The following is a 13,048-nucleotide window of genomic DNA, read 5'->3' as shown; positions in this document are numbered from 1 at the left end:
TAATTAAGATGTTAATGAAATAAGTAATATCTGATTAGAATAAGGATACAATGTGTGGGAGGTTTATTACAAGATGAGTTCAACTGTGACAGTGATCTATATCAGCTTTATAAGTTCAGCCTCATAAACAAGAGATGTATGGAAAGAATTTGAGGAAGGTATGGATTGACCTAAACAACTGTCACTCAAAAGAGCAATAGGAATGCAGGGACTGAAAGAGGCAACAATAATTCTGGAGAAATAAGTTGAGAGATCAGGGGATTCCAGTGTGTGATGAGATAAGGTAGATTAGTATAAAGTACTCTGAAGCTTCATCAAAAAGAAATGTGGTAGCAATTCACTAAATATTCAACAAATAGCCCTTGAAGAACAGAAAGAACGTCAGTTTCTGTTAGAATCTGTTTTTACGACAGAAGAATAATTGCACAATCCTCTTTTTCAGCAAATAAGCATCTAGGGTAAGTTCAGTCTTGTGCCCTAAACAAATAACCATATTGGTTGTGCACATAATTCTGAGCAGAGATGGTGCAAGTGTTGACACTTTTTCAGAAATTGCTACATATTATTAGTGCTCCTGTACAGAAACGGTACATAAGAAAGCATAAAAGATCATGTCATTTATAATTTTAAGTGCGACTAATTTATTTGGTTTTACCATAAATTATTTCAATGGACTATAGGAATAATATTGAGACTAAAGTTCTGAGATGCAGTGAAGAGCAGTACAAGAGACAAGACTGCCGTGCTTGATTATTAACACACAACTATTCAGAATTTTATAGTTACCCATTTACTCTTACCAAAATTGTTTTATAAACATGAAAGGGTTGTTTAATTCTGCCCAGGAAACAAGTTCTCATTTTACAAACGAGATGAATGAATAAAAAGCAGGCATATTTATTTCTGTGCTCGCTGTTATGTGCGGGAAAACAACCTATTCTCTTTATTGAAATGAATATGCAAGATGATCTTAAAAACTTCTCCCTAATCTGAGATTCTCAGCATGCAGTGAATTTTGCCTATTTTTCCATCATCTTCTATTTACTTATTTAAATCTTTGCAAAGTGCAAGAAAGACACTGTCAAAAGTGTAACCAAGTAGTGATTTTGATTCAGGAGTATTCTCTGCAGCCACTCTGCATGGGCATAAGAACTCGCTGCTGAGACTGTGACTCTGCTTGCTGCACCATCTGACAGTGGCAGAAAGTTTAGTGTTACTGAACTTCCCTGTGTTTACACCAGACCTAACAGCAGTATAACTATGATGGACAGATTCACATCTGGTTTATACCAATATAAAGAAACAGTGCCCCAAACTATGAATACAGATTACAAGGGCAGGGTGCATACAGATCAGTAATGTGAACCAGTCACTGGTTTGCTAGATAACAGGTCTTCAACCCAGAGTAGCCAAACTTTCCCCTCAATGCCTCCCGAGGTGAGAGCCAGGGGTCGAAAGCCTGTGACTTTTTCAAAGGTCTTGATAAGACTTGTAATAAACGGATGATCCAGTACACAGAGGAACTTCTGTATACGCTCGCTGTTGCTCATCCAAAACATTTACAGAATCCCTGTCATTAGTTCTAGTGTGAAAGAATGTTAACACACCATAACCATGCTAACTAGCTTCAGCTACAATATATTGTTATTGCTTTGGTTTCACAGCAAAAAAACTGTTTAATATGATTCACAGGATTGGTGATGTGTGATGTCATTGAAATTAGCTCCTTCTGATCTCCGAAACAATTGAGATTGTAGTTCATAACAGCTGCCCCACTTCAACAAAACCCTCCGAACGAGATGGGCAGGGGTTTGCTGGCTGCATGAAGGACTTTGTGGCCAAGGGCCATGAGCAAAACATGGGATGGAAAGAATACACTGGGAAAAATGAAGGACTCTGCAAAATGTAAGCTGAACAATGCCCTTCTACACAGCTTCACTGACAAATCCATCAGCTGATGCAAACAAATACTTAAATAACAAGCAGCTAATCTCTCAAATTTCACTTCTATTTCCTGAGCCTCCAGTCACCTCACTCATTGTACCCTTGGATTTCACCTAAGGCAGCCAGAAAACTCTCCTTGGGAAGCTGCCTGCAGCCTGCATTTTCCAGCCACTAAAGACCATGTCATGGTCTCCTGCACTGAAATTGGATGTTACTAAACAATAGGAAATTTCATTCTGCCTCATCGGTTTGGATCATTGTTTTCCTCTTCTAGTTAGCAGTTTTTCCTGTTGATTTCAGTAGAGCCAACTTCCCTGTTTTGTCTCAAAATATTTATATTCAGACTCCAAATTAGCAACCAAGTACTCTGTACAATGACCTGTACCATCTGTGGGATAGATAGAGCAAAGTCCAAGATACAACAGCTCTCACACTTTCGTAACACGGTAAAAAACTTTCGAAACTGGTAAATCACTAGCTTGAAAAGGGTCTATAAGCTATGAAAGAAATAAAATGAAATTACCTAGCCTTTTCTTAATGTATTATTCTAAAGTCTTTGTGTTTCTACACAAGTAGACTTGGTTTTGGACAAAAATACCCTCCAGCATTTATTTCATGCCTGTAAATAGATGTTATAATTTAATTTCTATTTTAAAACATATTAAAATTAAAATTTTTCCTTAAAGAAAGAGACGTTTTCTTTAAGAACACGTACCTCAGGTCTACATGGGATTTCTATTCATAAAACTGCCTCCTTAGGTCAAAGATCAAAAATTAGTGAGGGTCCACAACAGACAGAGCTTTAAAAAAATGTCACATTCTTTCATTTTCAGCATAAGAAATGGGCAACTTGTTCAGGGCAAATACTTGTTTGAACTGAGGATTTTATTATTAATCTCTGAAGACTGCTGAATTTAGGGTCACAGTAAGGGTTGATTAGGTACAAGGTGCACAAAGCTCTCCTCTGTCAATGCTATTGAAAGAAGCAAGTAATTTAGATTCAGAATTGGTCTTGGATTGAAGCTCACTCCATTACCGACCATTTTCAATTTCAGCTATACAATAAACATCAAGCTCAGCAAGGAAATTAGTACATTTGGTAATGTATTGGGAGAGATGGGTGGGTCTTTGACAAGATGACACTTATCACCAAAGCTTCAGTTAATGAAACCCTTGAGTGGTTTCTGCATTTGACATATTTTGACATTTTTTGAAATCACATCCAGCAGGTTTTTTTACCCCACAATGTTCTTCTTTATGAGAAAAAAATCCATCTATCTTTAAAATGAGTACTGAAGTACTGCAATATTATTGGAAAAAATTAAAGAGATGCTGACTGCATTGAAGGTAGGGGCAAAGAGGATCTGACTTTCTTTAAATGCAGAAAATACGGCAGAATGCATAGTATTTAAATTGAGGAGATGTCAGTGCTAATGCATTTTCAGAAGGGAGCTCAGGTTTCAACAGGCACATTTGCCTTTAGTCTGTTTGCTGTGAAAATACCATAAACTATAACAGCAAGTATGTCATTAGCATGACTGCAGGAAATGTTTAAACTTCAGCTGTTCACCTTTGTTTTTACTGTATCCACACAAAAAAATCCCAGAAGGTAGTATAGAAGGTTTATAATTAATAAGATTAAAATATTAGTTTCTATTATAACCTGAATGAGTAAAACAAGTTTGCCTGGGTTACTTTCACACCAGAATTAGTTTCTTTTTCTTTCGTGTCCTGTTCTTAATTTTTATTTAAGTTTGAAATAATGAGAGCAAATGAGAAGATAAGCAGCTATAAGCCCTGAGCAAACCTACTGTACAAAAGACAGAAAAAAATATGTGCAAAAATGAAAGCAAATTAGGAGACAGAAAGGGAGAACGAACAATTGCTGGCCTAAAAGTAGCTCTCTAGCTGATGACCCAAAACCACCACAATAGCTCTCAGATCACTTTAAATGCTGCTTTGTAGCAATGTGGCACCTACAATGTAAGACCAGAATTAAAAAGGGTCAGAAGAGACAGAAGACTTAGAGATCCCTAATTCTGAGCGGTTTGATATTTACTCTTTAGCTTTCCTGAAAGCCGAGGGAAATTATTATGGATTCATATATTTCAATCTCACACAGTTCTATTATTGTTCATTTTTTCATTCAGAGCTGAGAGAACAATTAAAACAAAAAATACAAAGCAATCTAAACAGGGACATTCCTGAACTCTACTAGACCTACAAGGCAACACTTAGAGCTCCAGTTCCTAGCCGGGTGGTCCCTCCCAAAGACTTTTTTTCAACACAAGTGGGAGGTCACCTTGAAGATTTCAGGGACAGGGATTGTATTGTACAGGATACATACTCCTGAAGAGTTGCATTGTGTTGCAATGCAATTTTTATTTAAAACCTTGCCCTCCCATGACTCTGCTCTAAGCATTTCCCTTGCCTCCCTCAGTCAAAGTTTAAGGTGGCAGAGCAAGCACCATGTGTATTTCTGCCCTCTTGAAGCCTAAGGCGGGGATAATAGAAGATGATATCTTCTGAACCAAAGAAATCCTATATCACAAAAGAGTTAATGATTATTTCTCTTGCTTTAGAGGATTTGTTTTGCTTTGTTTTGTTTCAACTAGAACCGTTTCCCACAATGCTAGGACCAAATTCTGCCACATCCTACTGAGCCTTCAGATCTTTCTGACTTTGTTTCAGCTTTCACTTCAAGATGAGTTCAAGCTACTCAGGCTGCAAAATATCAGTATCATTATAACTTAAGTCTCAGTAGCACCCAAAATATATGCTACAGTGCTTTGAGTAGTGCAACAGCCCAGATGCATCTGGGATCCCCCCAAAAACTTACTTACTCATTAGCTCTAACCACCACAGTATAGGGATGCCCAAAAAACCAGGCAGAACCTCAGTGACAATTTAAACAGTCCCAGGTCTGAATTTGACCCCTGGAGATGCTTAGATATAGATTCTCTATTTGACCCATTATTTTAATGCAATAGAGATAAGGAAGGATAAGACGTCACATGGTTGGGGTGTTTTTCCTTATCTATGTTCAAATAATCAGAATAGAAGAATCCACAATTCTACTGGGTCCTTGGAAAAACTGAAACCGAATAAGCAGTTCACACGTAATCCTGTAATCTCAAAGAAGGAGTGTTCAAATCCATACATATTATTCTAGAAAGTTTTAAGAATCAGATTTAATCTTTCAAATCAACAGATATGATCCCAGTAAACAGAAGTGTTTAACTACTGTACCACATAATGTGATGTGTAATTATTTTCTGACAGTATTTAGCAGAAATCTGGGTAGTTTTCATACTTTAGATTTGTAGAAAACATTTAGCCTGTTCTAGTAATAAAGATACCTGTCAGCACATAACAGATAGGAACCCACATACTGAATAATCTTACCTTGTTCAGTCAAGCAAGTTTTCATAGCAGGAAAATTCCTGCATAGCTTCACTTCTAAAGTGCTTTTTGATCCTGCTAAGACCTAATACATACTGCAGTGACTGTATCAGAAATAAGCAAGTTAATTTCTCACTTCATTATATTTTTCCCCTAATACGGAGACAAGTCTCCAAATTTTATTCAGTTAGTACTGAGTCTTAAGTCAAGAAGACCTTCCATTATCATTGCCCAATGGATGGTTTCTGTAGAGAACATGACATACAGTATTCACAGGGTTCAAAGCAGTAACACTCTGTCATGCCACCTTCTTTTCTCTGTACGTTTGCAGGCATGAGACTGGCTAAGCCTAATCTCACCTTCTCCCGTCTTACAAAATCAAAGACTCCACACCTCATTGACTGGAGATCCCAAATGCTGAGAAAATCTTCTCATCCTTCCACTGCAGAAAAGGAATGATATTTAAGGGATTTTCCTGCACCTTCCTTTCTTCTTTTCTTCTACAAAAACTCACTTTTTCAGCATATCTACATCTGTGATGGATTTCTGACACATTATCTAAAGCCATGCAACCTATCTCCATACAAGGGAGCTTCTTTTTGGACTCCCTCACACCTCGTACCACTGGTGGCCTCTCTGCTGGGGGCCTTCTCCTGGCCTTTCACCTTACTGAGTAACTGATTATGCATCCAGCATAGGTTCCTCCCTAATTGTCTCTCACAGCATGAACTACTGTGTTATTCTGCCTCTTTCTGCAGCCCATCTTTTTCCACTATTAAAGAACATGCAACTGTAAGCACTACTGGATAAATTATTTTCTTCATGCTTCTAGGGAAAAAAAAAAAGTTAATTTTAATTTAAAAACAGAACAGCAACAAAATCGCTGACAGATTTTTAATATTATTTTTTCTAGAAAAAGGAAGACTGATATTTTCTGCAACATATTTCATTTGCTGAAAATCCAGTTTTCTGTTGGGAAAAAATAAAAGGGGAGTTGTGGAATCAAACCGCCATTGTCATGTACCATTAATAACCTATAACAGCCATCTGTACTTCCGCCCTTTTCTACATGGTATTTTTAAAAGATGCAGAAATAAAGTTTACTTAATTTTTTTTTCAGTTTAAAGCAGGTAGTCTGCTGAAGTTCCGGGACAAACACCCGCCTCTTTGTTCCTTTTGACCTGTCGGACCCAGATTAACAAATCTGTGACCCATGAAACAAGGTTGCATGAGTGCAGATAGTGGAAACCAATTGCAACCTCCTCTTTCAATCCCTAGAGAAAAAGCGATGTGAGGAAGACAGCCAAAGGTCTACTGAGCAACAAACTGGTTAAAGAAAATTTATAACAAATGTTTTTTATTTTCTTCCTTTGTTATCTTCTAGAAGCAGGTAAAGAACCTTTTTATTCAAAGCACCATCAGTCAAATAAAATTTTCAAAGGTGTCTATAAACAATAAGACGAATTAGAATTGCTTAGGCAAAATGTTCTGTTAACTTAGGTTCTCAACCCTGACACAAATCAAGTGATAAAATATTTTATTTTATTATTAGGTGAGGTTTTTTTTCTCCTATTATTTTCGCTGACAGTCTTGTTCACTATAAGAAAGCAATAGCACAAAAGGTCCAGGTGAAGCATGGGTTCTCTGTGGTTGTCCGGAAGGCCAGGAAGGGCCTGGAGCCAACAAGAGAAGATGGGAAGTATCAGGAGGAGCACAAAAATGTTCAGGAGAGCCTCCCAGAGGCACCTCCCACATGACAGACACACTCATCTTAAGTACTCTATCATTAAGCTACTAACAATTACCAAAGCTTTAAGACACCTGACAGTATGACCATTTTTGACAATATATGATAGTAATCAACAGTATAACAATTTCCAAAAGGCTTATGAGCAAGTAGATTTCCTTTTAATATTCATATATGTTTTCTTGATGGATATGAATTTTATAACTTAAAAAGCCATTAGGCTCTTTCCAGTCATCAGTTGACAATATCTAGCGCTTTTCATCTGAATGCCTCTGCAGTATCATCAAAAACACTGAAAAATCTGAAAGACGTAACATTATAAATGATGCATTATAAGCATCTTCCATGAATCAATATAAAACCTGCATGAAATCCAAATCAGGATTCATCAGTATCCACACAGGGTACCTATAGCATGTAGAAAAATCTAAATAGAATATTTGAGCTAACTGAAAGCAGAGACACCTTCTACATATATTCATATTTTGGTATGGCAGTGAAAAAATGAAAATTTTCATCTACTCTGAAATCTTGGTCTCCTCAAAAACAACTCGGCAAAGAATAGTGAGCAGATTACTCTTTTGAAAAAAGTATCCTTAGTTCAACTACGTAGACTTAGTGTCCACTGAATTTCATAGTACTCAAAGGTTTACTATAAAAGCTTTTCTCAGAAATAAGTTCAAGGTTGCCTTTTTCTCCCTACTTTAAACCATTCTCCTAACTCCAACTAGTATCTCTAATATCTCTTAATGCCTCCCCTTTGACACCTCCCCAAATGCATCATTTTTCTCAATCACTCTAATGAAAGACTTCTGACACCCTCATTCTCTCTCTGTGTTCATGATTCTACTTTGACTGTAAGGTTCCTCAGGTCAGGGTCTTATATTTTTCTTCTGTATTTGTACCTTACATTATAATAAAAAGGGTCTGGGCCAATAGCTAGAGCTCCAGACATTGATATAATAAAAATACTAATAATTCTTACAACAGGTTTCAGGTTTCTGATAACGAAGTTTTACCTTTAGTAGACATTGTAAGCTTTCTGATCATCTTTACACTTAAAACTGTCCCAAGAACATAATTTGTATTTAGAGCAACAACAGCCTAACAGAATGCGCGACTGAAGCTGGGCCTTGCTTTTTCACATGGATTAGAAAGTGAAGATTACCTTAATTGATCTGATAAATTAGTGTATATTTTATAGATATGTTCAATGACATGATGATTAGGGTGAAATCTCATACAGTTGGAATAACACGTGATTGGGTATTGATATATTCTACTATATGTCTGAATTGGAAACAAAGAGGGACAGTGATAGTATTCAAAGGTTTAGAAAATAAGATACAAGCAGAAGAGTTAAAAGAAGTGAATTTCCAGGCCCATATATATGAAATAAAGGGGATGTTGTGTTCAACAAAATACATCTAAAGGCTGATTTAAATGGAAGATAACTTTCACCAGTCATTTCAGATTCCAAACTTATCATGGCCTATAAGCAAGAAGATAAATGTTTCCGTTAGATGTAAAAATTCCCTTAGTTATTATTGTTTGAACTAGTTTCAGAAACTTCTGTACATAGGACCACAGCAAAAAGGGATACTCCTCCATCTAAAATAACCTGAAATGTGCATCTCTTCATGGATCAATATATATGAACTGATTTCTAGCAATCAGAAAAAAGTCAGGAGGAAACTTGCTGTTGCAAATCCATCCTAGACTAAGCATCCAGTAGAATAAATGATCCTGCTTAAGTGGTCAGAACTAAGTGGAGAAGAAAGTACAGAACAAATTTTGGAACAGAAGACACAAAAATCAACAAGGCCAACGCTCACTCAGCATTTTAACTTGCCAGCCTGATCTCAAAGACAAGTAAGTGAGACTGCACACTGCCTTCAAAGAAACCCCTGTCTTCATCCGTGTACTCATTGCATGCAGCTTTATGCAAAAAAAAAAAAAAGTTATGATCACAAAGTGCCAAATGTCTCCCCAGTAACAATGATCAATTCTGCTTCATGTTCAGATCTTGCCTTCACCAGAGTTTTAAACTGTTAATCTCCTCAGCTCCTCCCCCCAAAAAAATCTTATCTGAAGCTATATACTTCTTCCACATTTTCTGAAACTTTTTTTCACCTGTACACACAGCAAATGTCAACATTTCAACACAACCTTTTTTTTTTTTTTTTCTCCTCTAAATTCTGTATACTCACACACTTTAAGGTACACACATATATTCAGTTTCAACAAATAAGTCAGGTTTCCTTAGGAAAGAAAGCATCATTCGTTGTATTACATAAGTGTAAATGTGGAGAAAAGGCAGAAGAAAAGTGCAAAAAAAAAAAATCAAAACATTCTTTTTCTATTTTGCAACCAGCTGAACTGTTAAACAACACACTGAATTCAAAACTCTATGTACATACATCACTGACTTAACCTTGCTGTTGGAATCTCATCCTTCACAGTTTGTAGCTTTTTATTAAAGTTAACAATATAACCATTATACGTGGGTTGTTTGCTTTTAGGAGAAAGAAAAACGTGCCTGTGTTTAATTAGGTTTGACTGTAAATGGTTGCAACTAGACTGTGAAGTGCTCATTGTAGAGAACGTGATGCTGGAACATGGCAGTCCCACTTCTGCTGCTGTTATTGTTTGTCTAGAGACACCTTTCCGCAAGACTAAATTCAACATGACAGGGTGTCTGTCTGCTCTGTGACATCTGTATCACCACAACAGGAAAAAAACACCACCGAAATTCATTTTTAAAATAAAAATTAAAACAAGTAGAATAGCACGTACTAAGGAATATAGACATATTTAAAAACATAAATGGCCCTCCTTTTTCTGTATGTTTCTGTAGAACACATTATTATTGTATCCAAATTTTTTTCATTAATTCAATAATTTTTCTTCTACTCTACATTAATTGTATCATGAAGTGGACAATTGACTTCTTTTCCAGCTTTCTGGAAAATTAATTTATTTTCATTGTCTTTACATTAACATGAAAAGAAAATGTTAATATTTTATCATTTATCATACATTTTGCTTTGATTTTGAGGTCCTTAAAATGCATTCAATCAAATCTAAAAGGTAATGCAGTAATTTCAAAGTGAAAAAATGGAAAATATTTTTAGATTTATTTCAAAGTATTTTAATTTTTTAATGAGTAAATAACTCAGTGTGAGTCTGCTAATACAACTGTCACTGATTTTGCTGCTTTGTTTGTTTTATTTTAAAAATAATTAAGACCAAATCCAACCAAACCAAACCAATAGCAAACAACCACAGAAGAAACCTCACCAAAAAACACCACACCTTCAGCCTCTGAGTTTGGCACTTGTTCTAGGGCAGTGACTAACTGTATTTAGTTCAACGCCATAGTGCTACAGTAAACAACTAGAAGAGGTTCAAAGTATGAAGAAAAGATGAAGATGATATATTTTCTTTACTCCAGTACTGTTCCTATTCTATCCTACAGAAAACAAAGTACTTTGAAAGCCTTTGCCACTGTTACATGTTCACTCTGGTTCTGCAACTATTAGCTTGCGTGAGTGACAGATACGCAGAGCATGGAACGGAAAGTAGTCAGTTTAGGTATCATTCATTAATTTGATATAAACAACTTTTCATAAACATAACTTTCAGGGGAAAAAAAAAGAGTGATGAAACTGAAGGACACACGGTCCAAAATGTATGTCTCAAAAAAACCTTTGAATGTTTTTTTTTTTTCCTTATTTATTTCCCCACATTAAGCTCAAGTCTTCATTTACTGATGACTGTGCCAATGCTTCAGTCTCTTCCTTTACAACCCAGTCAAAATAAATTCTTAGAGTGTATTTCCTTCTATACTGTGAAAAGTTAAAAAGTATTTTGCGTCCACTGCACCCATCTATAAAATGGCTGGAGAGATTTCATTTCAACTTTCAACTAAACCATAAAACACCATATGCTATGAGCAGAAACTAATTGAGCAAAATTTCTTAAATGGTCGAAGCTTTGCAAACTTACAGCAGATGAAGGCAAGGTGTTCTGATGAAAACTTGCTGAATCTAAATTCTTAACTACCATTTCTAGGGTTCATTATAGTTAATAGTGAGTTATATTCCATTGTTCCACTAAACAACGGAATAACATTCTATGAAAGGTTACACGAGATCAATAGGAGTAAAAGTATTTGAGACGGGTAAAAATTAGTAGAAAAATCTCTTTGACTGAGCTAGATAGTTTGGCTAATATGAAAGATTGGGAGATTTATTTAAGAATCAACAACTAGTCCTACTCATCTGTGAATGTTACTCCCTAATATTCTCAGTGTATTAGAAATAGTACCAGTGAGAATAAAACTACATATATATTTATGAGATTTTCCTCTTCCTTAATTTCATCATATTTTGTTTACACCATATATTTTAAAAACGGTATTATCTATTGAAAAAGGTATGCTTTTCTAGTTTAGATATACTTCAGTTCTCACTTTGAAATTAAATTAGGAAATATAAACAGTAACGGACTGTAAGAATTAAATTGAAACGGTAAATATACACCTCACCTTGATGTTGATCTAATAAATCACTGACAGCAGCCTTTAACCAGCCTTCAAAATGCCTCCTACTGATGAAGAAATACAAGTCTATAAAAAAGTGACATAACTTATGAACCAAGGGATGTATGCATGAATTTTTATATTATAGATTTTATATTTGAAATTTCAATTTCAGACTAATTCATTTGTTCTCTAATATATAGTATAGTAATTTAGGACCAAATTATTAGAATTTCTGATTCTATTTATTATAAAAAACAATTTTTCACATTTTAAGCTATAAAATACATTAATGAATGCACATTTTATGTTTAAAATATTTCAATGTTCTAGTTATTGTTTCTGTTTTTCAAGCAGACCATGCATAGCTATGTTTATCAAATAATTTCAATAAACTATAGTATTTGCTTTTTTGTTTGTGAAGGATTTTTATGAAATAGAGCCATTTAATTTACAAAATGAAAATATATCTTGCTCAAAAAAGTGAACAAAATTACTGTCATATCTGTTTTCACATTCCAAATCTGAAAACATGGAACACACATCTATTATTTTAAAAGCTAGGATTTATTTTTTGAATAGCTAGGTTATAAACAGTATACAAATTGTAACCTATGCCTAAATATATTTTTTTTTCATTTCAAGACTTCTGATTTTTTTAAGCTACAAATAATTTCATTTTTAGGTTAAAACATCACAGAAAAACGATGCCTATGCAATCACAATTGTTAAACATGTGTGTCTATGTTATATGTAATGCAGAAATAAACAAAACAGTAGCTAGAGCAGGTGGACCTTAAAAAAAATTCATAATTATTCTTATACTGTTCAAATTATTTCAATTTTGCATCTCAGCAGATACACATTTATACACCAGAAACAGGTGTTCATCAAAAAGGGATCATAAAGAGATACTGCAGTCTGGGCTTGGAACCTCGCCTGCATGGTGCGATGACAGATACATTAGAAAAATCCTGCTAAACATCTCTCTACACTTCAGAAGGAGATTACACCTTTTTAAAAAGGCAAAACATGCAGTTCAATTACTTATTGTCTTAGCATGTGGTTGTGATGAAAGGAGGAGTCTTAAACATCAATAGAGCTAAACTAACTTCCCAGATGGGCTTCAGAAGAGGGAAACCTTCTGCAATCCACCTGCACATAAAGCAACTTTCTTCTATTTGAAATAAAATAAATACTCTCCCACCCATCCATTCAAATCATCCCCTTATCTTAAACAGCTATTTGATATGCACCTCCTTTGCTTTTCACCTACCAAAAACAAAGAGGGAAATCTTGTAGAAATAAAAAGTTGTTTGTGGGAATTACTTCAATGCATCTATTTCTATTGCCCCATCTGTTTGGTATCTAAGCCTCTGTGTAATATTGATTCTAAATGTGTTTTTCATTTA

This window comes from Patagioenas fasciata, chromosome 9 (genome assembly GCF_037038585.1).
Source record: "Patagioenas fasciata isolate bPatFas1 chromosome 9, bPatFas1.hap1, whole genome shotgun sequence".
In the NCBI taxonomy this organism is placed as follows: domain Eukaryota; kingdom Metazoa; phylum Chordata; class Aves; order Columbiformes; family Columbidae; genus Patagioenas; species Patagioenas fasciata.
The sequence above is the reverse complement of the archived record's forward strand: the minus strand, read 5'-3'. Positions refer to the sequence as shown.